This window comes from Pararge aegeria, chromosome 11, assembly GCF_905163445.1.
Source record: "Pararge aegeria chromosome 11, ilParAegt1.1, whole genome shotgun sequence".
In the NCBI taxonomy this organism is placed as follows: Eukaryota; Metazoa; Arthropoda; class Insecta; order Lepidoptera; family Nymphalidae; genus Pararge; species Pararge aegeria.
Window position 1 is genome coordinate 14,864,288 of NC_053190.1, and position 15,915 is coordinate 14,880,202.

Genomic DNA, 15,915 nt, shown 5'->3' on the forward strand with positions numbered 1-15,915 from the left:
ATCTGTTATAATAGTAGCTTATATTACGGGTCAACATATAGAATACTTTTTATCCCGATAAACAATAAGTTTTCTCCGGGAAATGAGACGAAAATATTTATCAATTTTGCTTTATAGCTTCGATAAATTTAAACCGATGTTAATTATTCTTTATTAATTATAAAGTGTATACTATCAAACATGTATTGTCTAATTTTAATGAAGATCTGATAAATATTGTAGGAGATAAAGGACATAATTTTTCACAGATAACAAGAAGAAGATGCAAGTCGTAAGGCAAATAAAGCAACTGTTATAATCGATTAGGTGCAGACGAAGTTGCGCGGGTCAGCTAGTTTAGTAATAATTATATATTATATTGTATTTGGTACCCAAACCTAAAAGGGCTTTTTATATAAATTTTCCTTAAATAATAATATCACAAAAGCTAAAACTAATGAAATAATTAAAATGTTATTATGGTTCATTAAATAGTAGAAAAAAAATATATATATAATTTCACAAATAGGTAAAATTAGTCGAGCATCAAACCAAATACCACAAGAAGAAATTTTTATTTCTAGATCGTAACATAATTATAATTTTGCTTCAAAATTGTATACAAACATTTTAATAATGCACGTATCTAAATTAGAATCTTGAGAATGAGTAATGAAAATATTTATTCCTTCTTTATTTGCTAGTATAATTGTATATCAAAAAGATAACGCTCTCATAATTAGAAAGAAAAATATTTTCTAATATGTAAAGCTGGTAAATTGGTACAGGGGTGAGATAGAGATCTCTCACAGAAATTGCTTATAATATTATATCTTAACCAGGTTTTGTTTAAATTATGGTAATTTCGTATGTTATTAAATTTGCTAACATTGATTTTAAATGACAAAATTATCGAAACATTTTTCCATCTATTACGACTGTTTAACCATTTACTACCGTAGTTAAAGAAACAAACAATTGATGCTTGTAATATTAGTAAATTATCGAATAGAATTAAAGTAAACCTAACTTTAATCCTTACCACACAATAAAAACACAGGGCAAACTCTAGCTTTCATTTTTAATAAATAAAAAAATACGAATTATCACTGAACGAACCACGAGTTTTACATATAATATCTATGTTTAAATTCATGTTGGCCCATGCCTACATCAAATGTCGATTTCAAACGAGAACCTACTTCGGTAATAACAAAAAGTTATACAGAAGCAAAAACATTCATCGGGAGTAGCGAAAAATTGAGCACTTTGGCACATTTAGGGCGTAAAAAGAATTTCCCGACGTAAAAGCTGCGAAAATGGAGAGTTTTAAAATTTAGGAAGCCTATTTAGGTCAATTAGTTGAAATTAACTGGGCCGTTTAAGTAAGTAAGCTTGTTTAATTGTAAGCTTTCCTCGATCGAATTTAAACATTTGACTCTACTTGTGTTGTGTTTTAATCCATACTAATGTTATGAATGCGAAATTGTGTTTTTGTGTTTTTGCCGCTGTATCTATCTGATTTTAATAAAATCTAATGAGCAGAAAGATATTTCGCATACCGGGGACGGACATAACATGATACTTATTAACGGGAAAGTAATGGGTTCGGATGATATCCGGAGTAACATTTGTTTTTTAATAAATTGCTTATTTGACGGCTGATTGGCGCAGTGGGCAGCAATCCTGCTTTCTGAGCCCAAGGCCGTGGGTTCGATTCCCACAACTGGAAAATGTTGGTGTGATGAACACGAATGTTTTTCAGGGTCTGGGTGTTTATCTGCATATTATAAGTATTTATGTATATTATTCATAAAAATATTCATCAGTCATCTTAATACCCATAACACAAGCTACGCTTACTTTGGGGATAGATGGTTATGTGTGTATTGTCGTAATAATAAATAATATAAATATACTATTTATTATTAAAAAACATAGGTTTGGCTCAATTGCTGAACAAATGCTGTTATTTAGAATAGAGAAATTGCATCCCTGGAGACGGACAATGAAGCATTTTAAATCTGTGATGTAAAAATATTAGTAAGTGGCTAAGCTTTGCTTTGGCTCAGTCTTTAATTAAATTAACTGTCACTTCGGGACCCGACGCGACGCTGACAACTGACGTTGTCACGCGTATTTGCGATATGATTTTGTATACAGTTTGTAGCTGCATTTGCCTTGTATCTACATTGTACTTTCTTTTTTCTTCTTTCCTTTCTATTATGCAAAGAAACGTGCTTAAGGAACTGATTGCTGCTAAATGAGGATGAAAAAACTTGAACTATAAGAATTACGACAGAAAATGCAGCTGGTGTATGTTAATTAACGTGAATCAAATTATCGTCCATAAACAGATCTGCAGCTTTTGTATAACCATTAGGTTATCCAACTTAAAAATGTAACAATGTTTGTAAATATAATGTAGTTTTTTATAACCTGCATTCCAGGAACACTCCATTATAATATTATGGAGAAATATGAAAACTACACTTTACTATGTTGCAAACACTGCAGTTGGTCGAATTTATTTATTTTCATTATAAACCTTTGCCGTAGCGTTCGAATGCGGTTTCGCAATTTAGTTTCTACAAGCATAGGAGAAAAATTTGCGGTCGTGAGCGTCGATGTACAAAATACAGATATATGCCTATGAAAAATATACATGCTGTATAAATTGCATGTCTAGCAAGTTAAAATCACTAAACTTTAGAAAAATAAGACCTGACTTATATCCCTTTGCTCCTCCAACTGTAAGTTGCGACGAAAATTTAAAACGGATAAATACATAATATTAATTAATACGTTGAATATGGCCTAAGCTTTATTTTATCGCTGCACTCGCGTAACTTGTGTGCGTTGGACATAAAGGTAGTACTTTTATTTTCATTTCATTTCACTTATTTTATTATTTATTGCTTCATGCATAGCACATAACACTCATTAGTAACAAATAAACAACAACTTGTATTCACATATTTTCCTTTATGAAATAAAATAAAATAATAAATGAAACTAAGAACAAGTTCGAAACTAATGAAAAAACATATTGAAATTATTATTTTTCTAAATATATAGCAGTGATCACAAGAAATTTTCATTTTACTGCACTAAAGTCTAAATCATTTATTTCATTCAGTATTTTAGTACTATTCATTATTAACATACATTCAGTAGTTGTACTTTTGATAATGCGTATAATATTTTGTTGCTGTTATTTATATCAATGGTCGTAGACCGACATCGGTAAAGGAGTTAGGTGGCAGACGCATGCGTAGAACTTACGGGTCTCGCGCGCTCTTATGCCCCGCAGTTTAGACCGCTTGCGTTCCGGCTTAGCCGTGTTGAACGCGCCGCGAACCCCCCCTCCTTATACGTCAAAACAACTAATTGATTAGTCCGTACAACCCCGAACGATCAACAAAAAATGGCATGAACTTCACACAAAAACTTCGAACAAACTCTGTGATGTGTATCTGCATATTACGAGTATTTAGGTAGGTGAAGTTTTATTTATTTGTAAACTCATAGCAATCTGTCTTGGCAAAGTGACATAAGATGAATGATGGTAAATATTAGAGGTCTTCGTGGTTGGTGTATTAACGCTTAGTCAGCGTGATTCGTGTGCTACTAATGGATCCGTTTTATGTACTGCGTAAATAAAATATTCTTTTTATTAATCCCCGCTTACGAGTCCCTGCAATGTGACTGTGAAAGTGTGAGTAGGAGTTATTAGTAAAGTTGACCGAACTTTTTTCATATACAACCTAGAATAATAAGGCCACAAGACAAGACTCTTCATATTATTTTAGGTTAACTTTTTATTGCCGTTCACATTAGTTTTCCTTTCGTATACTATTTACTTATGCGGTATTTCTGCTTCTCTGCGGTTGTTATAAATACAAAATTGGCGAAAATAATAAAAAAAACTAATTAATATTCGTAGACATAAGTTAACCTGCCTTACTATAAGACCAAGCCGTTCATGTCATTAAAATCTGTTGAGCCATTTTAGCATACAGAATAACAAAATAAACGTGAATTTTTCTAGCATAAAAAGCTGTCCATGTTACCACGGTCCGGTCTTCTACACTACACTTCTTTATGACAAATTGAGACAGCAAGTTTATTTGTTGCTGCGTGAAAAAGTGACAAATAGACATTCTTATTTATTATTTTTTATTATTTACTAACATGATTAATATATTATAATAAAAAGGAGATGCGAAGAAAAATTTCGTTGTAGGCGTTGTAAAGGTCACTTACCAACTTATAATATTCGTCAAGTTGTAGTTTTTTGTAGAGCGTAGGGTTAAGCTCGAAGAGATAAGCATAATTCTCTCTTATGTTATTTTAAGAAAAAAAAAATCTTGTAATGGATAATCTTGTCAAATTTACTTGAGATTACTGCAATGGTTGAGTTGAACATACCAGTAAATAATAAATAAACAAATATACTTTTGCAGTTATTATATAAGTATGGATGCAGAACTAGCGCCAAAAGTAATCCCAATCATTTGCTGACAGGTTATACTGTCAGTACTACTACTGTGGTCTTATGATGATAAACCAGTCCGGCGATTTTAAGTATACAATTACTCTTGATTAATAAAATGTTATGACCACCAAGCGAGTCGAATGACTGTAATAATTTGTCGTTATATTAATATATAATATTTATATTATTTAGGTGTCATTTAATGAGGCAAAAATGGTCAACTTTTTTTTATTCATATAACCTAATTAAATAGATTATACTAAAACTACCATGAGTCTTATAACATCCCACTTCTGAGCACAAACTTCCTCTCCAATAAGATATAGAGTCATAGAGCATAGACCCACCACGGTGCACCCTGGTAGGATAGACGGTTATTATAATAAAGGAATCCTTTGATTTCTCAGGTTAAAATGTATCCTGTGGTCGTCTCCAATAAACTATTTTCATACTAAATAATATCAAGATTTCTAGTCGCAGCAGTGAACATAGTTAACAAACAAATAAGCAAACACTTTCGCATTTATAAAGTTAGTCTTGATGCATTTATAATACCAGGAGTACATAACGAGTTCACCGAGGCACGGCGGTGGACACCATCAATACCTATATTCCGGCCTGGTAATTATATTATGCGTTGGCAAAAAAAAACACATAACAAATCTCGGACCGATCTTCTAGAAGCCCGGACCTCGACACCCATAGTTAAAAATGCTAACCTCTAGACCAGCAGCAGTATATACTTCAATAATAGGCGAAAAAGTGTTTATTAGTGATCGAGCAAATATTTCGATAAATCCTACAGAACAAAAAACATCAATCAATAGTAAGAAAAAGGAAGTTTTTTTAACAAAAAATGTAGAAGCGTAGTTGTACCTACTAGTTCTCAAACAATAGACCAGCAATGAATTCATCAACGAACGGAATCTATGTTTTATTCATGACCTTTATTCATTTTACTTTGCAAATTTATGCCGAAAGTAGTTTCTACCTTTTATACTATATATTCGCAATCTACCTACATCACAGCAATTGGGTATCTAAACTACATTATATATGTGTGGTATTGACTACAAATTTAGTAGTCATATAAGCTTCTTAATAAGAGATACAGCAACTTTGTATAATTGGAAAAATAAATAAACTTAAGGAACAAAATAAACTAAAAACATGCAATTTTTTTCCTTTTAGTTTAATTTACTTATAAAAGCATGTTTTTTTAGTTCTTTAATTATTATTTTTAATAGAGCAAAATGAATCGGTAACCCATTCACCATCAAATTTGTTAATAATAGAGAAATCGGCTAAAGATAATGGTTGGAATTTAAACTAAACATCATTCCTGCCGTTTTGACTATAGATGAAAATTAACAAAAAAAATATTTTGCAAATTATAAAATGTTATTTAATCTTATTAAAGCGGGCAGCGACCCTGCTTTCTGAGTCCAAGGTCGTGGGTTCGATTCCCACGACTGGAAAATGTTTTGTGTGATGAACATGAATGTTTTTCAGTGTCTGGGTGTTTATCTGTATATTATAAGTATTGATGTGTATTATATTCATAAAGGCACTAAGAAGAGCTAAGAAGGGAAAATCAAGTGGGCCAGATGATGTTCATATAGAGGTTATTCAACTGATTGAGGAGCAAAACATCGATGCTCTTGTAATTTTCTTAAACGCTGTGTATGATACTGGCCATTTACCCAAGGACTGGCTAGCGTCGACTTTCATTACACTTCCTAAGAAAGCCAATGCAAAAAAGTGTGCTGAATTCCGAACAATTAGCCGTATGAGTCAAGTGCTAAAACTATTCTTAAACATAATTCATGAGCGCATTAGAGCAAAGTGCGACGAACAACTCGCAGATAGCCAATTCGGGTTTAGAGCGGGAGTGGGCACCAGAGAGGCTCTTTTTGCAATACAGGTTCTTATACAAAAATACAAAGCTATTCAGCAAGATGTGTACCTTTGCTTCATAAATTACGAAAAAGCTTTCGATCGAGTGTTGTATAATCGCCTTATTACGGCATAATATATTTATAAGGCATACGTATCATCCAGAATCTGTATTGGAATCAACGAGCTAAAGTTCGGGTTGATAATGAAGAGACTGAGGATGTCGAAATTAAGAGAGGGGTTCGGCAGGGTTGTATTTTGTCACCTACGCTCTTTAATTTGTACTCTGAAACAATAATTGCAGAAGCTATCGAAGGCCTAGACTGCAGAGTCAAAATAAATGGGCGGAACATAAATAATATTAGATACGCCGACGATACAGTCCTAATAGCATCATCTTTGAAAGATATTCAGAGAATTGTCACCCGAGTTAATATGTGTAGTGAGAACGCGAACTTAGGATGAACATCTCAAAGACCAAATTCATGGTCTTATCTAAAAATAAAGTTGTTAACCTTGACATCACAGTAGCAGGCCAAAAAGTTGAGAGAGTGCGAAATTATATATATTAAGGTACGTGTCTTAATGATACCTGGAGTAGTGATCAGGAAATTAGGTCTCGGATTGAAATAGCTAGAAGTACCTTTACCAAGATGAAAAAAGTACTTTGCAACTGCAGACTTAAGATCCCTTTGCGCATTCGACTCCTGCGTTGTTACATCTGGCCCATACTGCTATACGGATGCGAGGCTTGGACTATTAAAGAAGTGAGGTCTTCTTTAATAGTCCAAGCCTCGAATCGCATAGAAGCATTTGAGATGTGGACATTCAGACGTATGTTAGCCACTAGTTGGACTCTCAAAGTATCCAATGAGGACGTTTTGCGACGCGTCAACCAACGGCGTGAACTTTTACACACCATGAAGATCAGAAAAGTTGCATATCTGGGGCACGTTCTAAGGCACGAGAGATATGAGCTCCTTCAACTTATTATGATGGGAAAGGTTGCAGGAAGAAGAGGCGTTGGTCACCGAAAAAAGTCCTGGCTTCGTAACATCAGGGAGTGGACTGGAATCGCGAGTGCAGCAGGATTATTTCGCCTCGCGAAAGATAGACAAAAATTTACGAAGCTGACTGCCAACCTACGCTAGTCGGTGAGGCACCGCAAAAAAGAAGAAGATATTCATAAAAAAATATTCATCAGCTATCTTAGTACCCATAACACAAGTTACGCTTACTTTGGGGCTAGATGGCGATGTGTGTATTGTCGTAGTATATATTTTAATTTATTTAATATCATATTTACAAAAGTGCTTATAATTTTCATTACATATTTATTCAATAGTTTTCAAAGAACATTTCAAAGAAAAAGTCAAAGTCACATATTTATTTATACAAATAGGCACATAGTAAGATATGATAGAAGTGAATTGATGGCGAAAACTTATTTCGTCAACTTAAAACTAAAGCTACGAGGGTTCTAAGAAGAAGCGCACAACAAACTTAACCGGTTGTAATTAAAATTAGGTATTTTACACAGCATATATGCCTGACATTGTCTGACTGCATATCAATAGGTATTGTGTCATAAATAAGGGTGCATCAGCGATACACTACAGTCTTTCTTTGAGACCTCCTGGTGGATCTTAGACGTTATCATATTCTTCCCGAAGTTCGGCATTGAAGCAATTATCTAATCCTCTTTGTCCTATGAAAGTTGAGGACATTATTAGGCTGATAATGATGGCTTTGAAGGCTAAATAACGTGATTCAAGCTACGTATCACTATTACACATAACATACATGTTAGTGGCCAAGGATTCAGTACTTTCACGGTTCTACCTAAATATATAATAACGTAACTTCTATCTATATTGTTTTTTCGTTTAAATAGAAACTTTAGAGGAATATGATGGAATCCAAATGGAATATTTGGAATATTTATTTACTCTACGTTATCTTACTTAGTTGGGAACACGTTGGATACGTCAGTTAGAAATAAAAACGTGTCTGTCACGTGGACAAAGCTTGGTTGGACCCATTTTTTAAGAGCGTGACATGACCGGATTCGATTTCAGACCGTTGAAAACTAAATGTAGAACTAAAAACTGCTTCGTGCACTTTTCATATCCTTTCACTTTCACTTTTTACATAATATATGGTAGTAGGTACTTACCTGTACCTACCGGTAGTACCTGTTATATTTTATCCAAATTAATTATTTTATAATTATAAAATGCTGACCGTAAAGTTGCATCACAGAAAAGGTAAGAGATAACGTTAACATTTTCTGTAGAGTTTTACTACATCGTGTACTTGACCGCTTACCATTTAGTTAGAAATATTGACAAGAATCAAATATATTTTGTGCTGTAACGAACTTCATAAATTCACTAAAAGTAATATGTTGTTTCAACCTTATTTTGAAATATTAACTTCCGTTTCTTTTTGGATAATAGACTACCGGTACCACTAATATCTTACTTATATAATTTCATAATTTTTTGTAAAACAAAATCCTTGATAAAACCGGAACTGGTCAGTTAATTGAACAAGTTTCTACAAAATCACAGACATTCAATCTAATTTTATTTTTTGTGGGTACTATTTATTTCTTTATACCTGGAAAAAATATGTTACACGCGTTTCGTCTTTGTTACTTATTTAGATCTTTTTAGTTTTATCTCTTAACTATATTAAATTTAAACTTTAAAAGTAGTGCGATCCTTTTCCACAATGAACGTTCTGAAAGAGATAGCATGACTAAACTGCCTATAACAAAGTTGGCACCAAATATGTAGTTGTCAGATCTTTATTAAGATACCGTTAATAATAGAAATATATATAATAATAGAAATTCAAAACTTTAAAGCTATAAAAGCTACACAAACGTTAAAACGTTTTATTTAACGTATTGTGGTAAGAAGGTAAAACCCTAAAGATTTAGCCGTAAGCTTTACTGGGTTTAAGGTATTCGCACTATGACAAACAGCGCTATTTATCAGTAGAGTCCTTCGCTAGTTAGTCATTTACATAAGATTATACCGATGTCAATCCCCATGAGGGTGAGATTTGGATTATAATTCAGGTCTGTAAGGATTTAGAAATGCGGATTTAGAGCAAAGTTTCTAAGTAGTTTTAAGTTTGCTAGTAAACTATGAAATAAACAAACATACGCCTTTTTTGTCGGCAAATCAATAAAAACTTATTTTGTATCCGTTGCGTTTATAAGACGCCCCTTATTGCTACTGTACATTGCACGTGCTGGCAACTATTACGCAATGTGACCGGTAAAGCGTCTAATGAGTCAAACAAATGTATGTGAATATACAAAGCACGCCAAGCGTAGCAACGAAAGGAGGTGTGGCGTTCATCAACATCATTTCAACCCATTACCGGCCCACTACAGGGCACGGGTCTCCTCCAATTAGGAGGGGTTAAGGCCTTAGTCCACCACGTTGTCCCATTGCGGATAGGTGGACTCCACACACCTTTGAGAACATTATGTTACCGTTGAACCAAGTGATATATTAACTACTTAAAATGCACATAAGTTAGAAAAGTTTGAAGTGCGTGCTGTGATTCTAGAGCTCCTACCCACCGGGCTATCACCGCTTAGGCTGGCGTTCGACACTATACATTTATTGACATCGCGAAAATTATGCATATGCACTAGCATGTTAAAGAACTATCTCGGGCGCGTGAAAACGTGTACCTAATTGTTTTAAACGGAAAAACACCACACGCACACTACCTGTAAACTCATTACTAAAATTATACTTGGTTGGTTTTGGAACGATGAAAGTAAAGAACCTTCATCGTACGTTGATTCCACGGCTACTCTTTGTAAAACTTTTTTTTTATTTACTTTTTCACAGGTAAACATCATTTCGAAGAGCAAGAGGTATTTATACATACTTATACATACATCATCATCTTTATTCAACAGCAGCTTCTTCTGGTAGTATGCTCTCTAAAATTATGTTTATCTGTATGTATATCAAAGTAAAGGACTTGGTAACTTTCTACACACAATGCTGCAAATTTTCGTTAGTGCGTCACAAGATATAACGATGTCAACATTATTTAATTAAATCATCACAATCATCATCCCGAGCTTATTTACACACAGGTGGCAAAGATCATAAGCCCACTGCTCAAATTTAGGTTATAGCCTTACCAACTATTAGCGGTGATAGACTCGTGGTTAAGGCTGCAGTTTCCTTTTCCGAGAGACCGAGTTCGATCCCCGGAACCCCAACTTTTCAGAGGTATAATAATAATAATAAAGCCCTTTATTACTGAAAAAAGCATGATTGTTAACAAAAAAAAACATAAATATTCAAACTATTATTTAAAACACAATCTTCCTTATAACTATTTTTCTTAACATATTATTTATATTTGACAGTTTCGCAGTTCAGTACGCCCTTTGGACGAAGGCCTCCTCCATTTCTTTCCATGCATCAGAGGTATATGCGTTTTTAAATTTACAATAAATACCACTCGCCTTATTGGTGAAGGAAACCTGAGAGTTCTCCATAATATTTTGAAGAGCGTGTTAAGTCTACCAATCAGCACCTGCTGAGCTTAGTGAATAACAACCTAAACCCTACTAATTCTAAAAGGAAACCAGTGTCCTGTAGAAATTGGTTGACAATGATGATCCTAATAATGATTAGGTAGAAAAACTTTTCAAGCAATTACTGACCGACCCGGTATTAGAATGTTGTCAAGCATGCTTAACCAATCAACGTGACAGTAACAGAAATGATAAATATAATTGTCAATTTTCTATATTTAAAATGCATATAAAAGTTTTCGGGTCCGAACGTTTCCTACTAGATGACGCTACAGTCGCTAAGGGACTGATGTGAAAGGCATATACTAATTTTCGCGGTACGGTAGGAGAGCTGTAGCTTAATTGGAGAAAGCGCTCAGGCCGCGATTGCCAGAGAGTCGCAGTTCAAATCCTGTCGGTTCGGAAAAATCTTATATGCATATTAAATATAGAAAATTGATAATTCCTAAATCAAAAATTATAAAAATAATTGTATGTAAAATAGTTAAAACAACTTTTGCAATAGCATTATCCAAATGAAAAAGCTCAAGGGAAACATTTTAAAGACTTCCAAAGGCTGAGTTTTTCAATACCTACTTTTCTCGACGTCTTTATATAAAAAGCAGACGATCTACTCAATCACTATAACATCTATATTATTATACAACTACCTCCCATCCTTAAAAAGAAAATAAGCAATAACAAAGCCACCCAGATAATGTATGGGGCCTGTTTATAATAATGAGGGTATATCTATTGAGCTAGAGATATTTATCGCAGTACATCGGTACAAAATCCTGAATGGAAATAGTTCGAACATTCTTATCTGAGAGATTTTAGGGATGTTGTATGATTCGAGCTTTTGTATAGTTCAGACACAAAATTGTTATCGTGATTGTACCTTTATTGCTGGTAATGCTATTTTGCTCCATACGTCTGTATGGTGTTATTGATGTGATCGCTATCTATGGGGTTTAAGCTAGAGTCACAGGACTATGTTGGGAATGTGGTATGATAAGAGTTTTTTATGATTCAGATACAAAATTGTTTTTGTGATTGTACCTACCTTTATTAGTTGTAATGTTATTTTACTATATACGTCTTTATAGTGTTATTGACGTGATAACTCTCTACGGGGTTTATGATAAAGTCACTCAGTGTACGGTGTTAGAAAGGTGGTGGTGTTGTATGTGAACCATTGTTATTGTGATTATAATTTTATTGCTTGTAAAGTTATTTCAAGGTTCCCTAACGCCGTAGTAATCATAACGTAATGAAAAAACGTCTCAAGTCTTCAGAAATAGTTCGAATATTTTTTCCGGTCTAAAGGATTATCCGTCTAATAGCATATATCGAACTGACGCTGGTTTGATAAACTACATCTTGAGTCTAATAGTTACCATGTATAACTAGGTATGGAATATGAGGTTCGTTTTCAGGATGTTGCTAAAAAAATTGTTTCCATGTAATAATGTGATATACATAGGTATACCTAAAGTTAGGTTAGGAGTTGTTTAGTATAAGTCATCGTTCAAATTAAAAAACTAGTTCCATAAAATTACTTTTATGAAATTAATGTCACCTATACAAGCCTTTTTTATAAACGTGGCGTAACGTCGGAATAGACGCGCAGTGCTTTGTCAAACTTCAACTGAGTAAGTACACAAACGTTTTTTTATTATTTTATAATGCATGTTTTATGACATGCATTACTGACACGTGAAATTGTTGATAAAATTAATCTCATGAAACTAATTTTATGTCACTTATTTTGTAATGTAAATCCGTCCTTAATAATCATTAAAAATTACACATAATTTGTTGCCTGTTTGCTCAGATCATAAGAAGTAAATAATCTATTTTTATTAACGTGTATAATACGTGTATTATTTGTAACGTACACAAACTATCAAATTTATAATCTTTTAATGTTTTATAAAAATTCAGCTCGCAGGATTTGAACCTGCATCCCGCAGGTTATCGTGGCCTGGGATTTTTTCCCACTCAGCTACGGTTCTCATACCTACGGAATAAATATATGCCATTTTGAAAGTCTTAAAGCGGCAACTGTAGCGCTTTTTGAAAAGCTGTTACACATTGCTTTATTAAAATTTTATTTTAAGGTGTTTTACGTACAATTGGATGAAATATTCAATTAAAAAATATTAATATATATAGTAAAAATGAATTAAATTGGTAATAAGCTTATCATTCATTAATGCATATCAGAGAAACACAAGTCAACCCTTCTAGTTCTTATAGAAAACATTTAATTAATATTATATGTTACAATAGTCCACCGTTCTGCACTGAGCCAGCGTGGTTGACTACGACCTTAACCCCTTCTCATTGTGGGAGACCCGTGCTCTGTAGTGGGCCGTTAATGGGTTGATATGATGATGATGATGATGATGTTACTATTGTAAAGTAATATCATATAACCTAAATATTCTTGAACTGTAAAATTAATCATTACTTCAACCAACCATATAGGTTTGTTTTGTTCATAGTAGGTACGTACGCTACACAAGGAAGTTCGTATTATAATCTTATTATAAAATATATTGAATGGCTGCCTTAGATAAAATATTGTAGAAAATTGAGTCCAGCGACGGCAAAAAGTGTCGCAAACCGCTGCCTTAATTAAATATCTCCCGTTGGGGATTGTCGCGGTTTTATTCCATTAGGTAAATTATAGTCGCTAAATAATATTACCTGCTCCTTCTACTTTGACTTAATTTACGGTTCTGAAAGTGCCATTTTATAGTAGGCGCCATTATCCTGAAATTCATTCTATTAAGAATCATGGAACCTTACTAAGTCCTCAGAATACTTTCTAAGTCAGCGTTAAATTTGATAGGTAAAGCTTAAATCTTACTAGGTAACGATGAAATCTTCAAAAAGAAATTTGTTATTTGCATTTATTCAGAATCAGAATCAAGAATGGTACCAAGCACTTTTCAATAATTTTTTTATGTTCCTCTTTTCCGTTTAACGGCCGATTGGCAGGGCAGTGACACTGCTTTCTGAGTCTAGGTTTGATTCCCACATCTGGGAAATGTTTGTGTGATGAACATGAATGTTTTTCAGTGTCTGGGTGTTTATTTGTATATTATAAGTATTTATGTATATTATGCATAAAAATATTCATCAGCTAATACACTAATACTAGAGTTCCTAGCTCTTAATTCTTATGAGAGAACAGGCAGAGCATCACCCTTATTATCGAGAACTCTCAGGCATGCAGGTTTCCTCACGATGATTTGCTTCACCGTTGATACAAGTGATATTTTAATAGCTTATGACGCACATAGCTTAGAAAAGTTAGAGGTGCGTGCTGGGATTCGAACTCGGCCTCTCGAGTGTAGTCGAGCTCCTACCACTGGGCTAACACCGCTTCTTATTGATCGATCGATCTCTATTTGAGTTTATTAATGAAGAAACTTTTATCGCGTTAAAGGTGTTGCATGCATTTTTTTTAGAATAACTTAATATTATAGACTCGTGCTTGCCTCGAAATGAGGTACTTTTCATTCGATGATTGGAACATAATCAGGTTCATATTTTAGTACGAAATATGAGGAGGTATGAAAATACCGCCGAGTTGCCAGACATCTTTGCTAAGTCAGCGGCGAAAAATTAGGCTGTGATGAGAATATTTTAGCAAATGGCATTTTATTTTTGCCATCCAATTTTCACACCTTGCTATTGCGGTACGAAAAAATCTGAGTCAGTTACAAAAAATACTGCTTTGCTAAACGTAGTCTTTGATTGTTTGAGAGTCAAGTAAATTTAGCAAATTAGTTTATTTTTGGTGAATTTACTATTTATAATCGAGCCTAGGCTATAATTTAGTCCTAATTAGCGCTTACCTTATATCCGTGTTTATCTCTGTCAGTAATAATATCGGAACAAAAGTGGTGAAGATATATTGTATTCATCACTTTTGTCCAAAATATTTTGTCACTTATTTTTGGTACTTAAAGAATTTCTTCAAACTGAAACGCTTCACTGAAAATATTTTCAATTTTGTATCGTCAAGAGATCGAATAGAAATGATATTGAATATTTTAGTATTTCCATTCGAATGCACGCCGGGATTGCACCTTTGCAACTTCGATATGTTTTCTCATATTATTCATTTCGTCTTAGCATATTTTCTCATTTCATAACTTTTATATCTGATTCATATTTTCATGTCACTCGTTAAATGTTTTTCACGTTGGGACACTAACCCAATTTTTGTACGTGAAGTCTAGATTTTTTTGTCCATCAGCATACACTTTGTTTATTACCATTCAATATTTATTAACGCTTATTCTATATGCGTATTTCTTTTACGATATTACATTTAGTCTTATTGTTTTTGGCGGCCGATTGGCGCATTGGGCAGTGAACCTGCTTTCTGATGCCAAGGCTGTGGGCTCGATTCCCACAACTGGAAAATGTTTGAGTGATGAACATAAATGTTTTTCTGTCTGGGTGTTTATCTGTATGTTATAAGTATTTATGTTTGTTATTCGTAAAAATATTCAGTCATCTTAGTACCAATAACACAAGCTACGCTTACTTCGTGGCTAGATGGCGATGTGTGTATAGTCGTAGTATGTTTATACAGTTGTTAAAAATATCATGCTAAGGTGCAAATTCTTTTGTACACAATTATCTGAACTAAGCAAATTTTATACGTTTGCAATCTCTTTTACACAGTGGATTGTAAAAAATACGGCACTCCTTTTAGATCCGTCAATTAAGTTTACCTACCCACCCATTTATCTTGGGACCCCTCCTATTTATCGCAGGAGTACATTTCAGCGTTCACTTGAAATTCCGGCAACATGTCGTCAAGGTTTGTACGAGAGCTTACCGAAATCTGGGCTTTGTATAACGACAAGAAAATGCGTTTACGGACATCAAGGCACTACCTGTCTTTTATGAAGCCCTGATAAAAAGTCATTTGGAATGCAAAGCCGTCGTATGG

The 15,915-nt window shown here is 33.8% G+C and overlaps 1 protein-coding gene across 1 annotated transcript in view; it reads left to right on the forward strand.

Moving 5' to 3' along the window:
- Positions 1-3,323: 3,323 nt before the first annotated feature.
- Positions 3,324-15,915, forward strand: part of LOC120627429 (igLON family member 5-like) — a 60,956-nt gene continuing 48,364 nt past the window's right edge. Inside the window, exon 1 of the mRNA XM_039895430.1 lies at positions 3,324-3,476. The gene's annotated coding sequence lies outside the window, so the exon portion shown is untranslated. The remainder of the gene's footprint in view (positions 3,477-15,915) is intronic.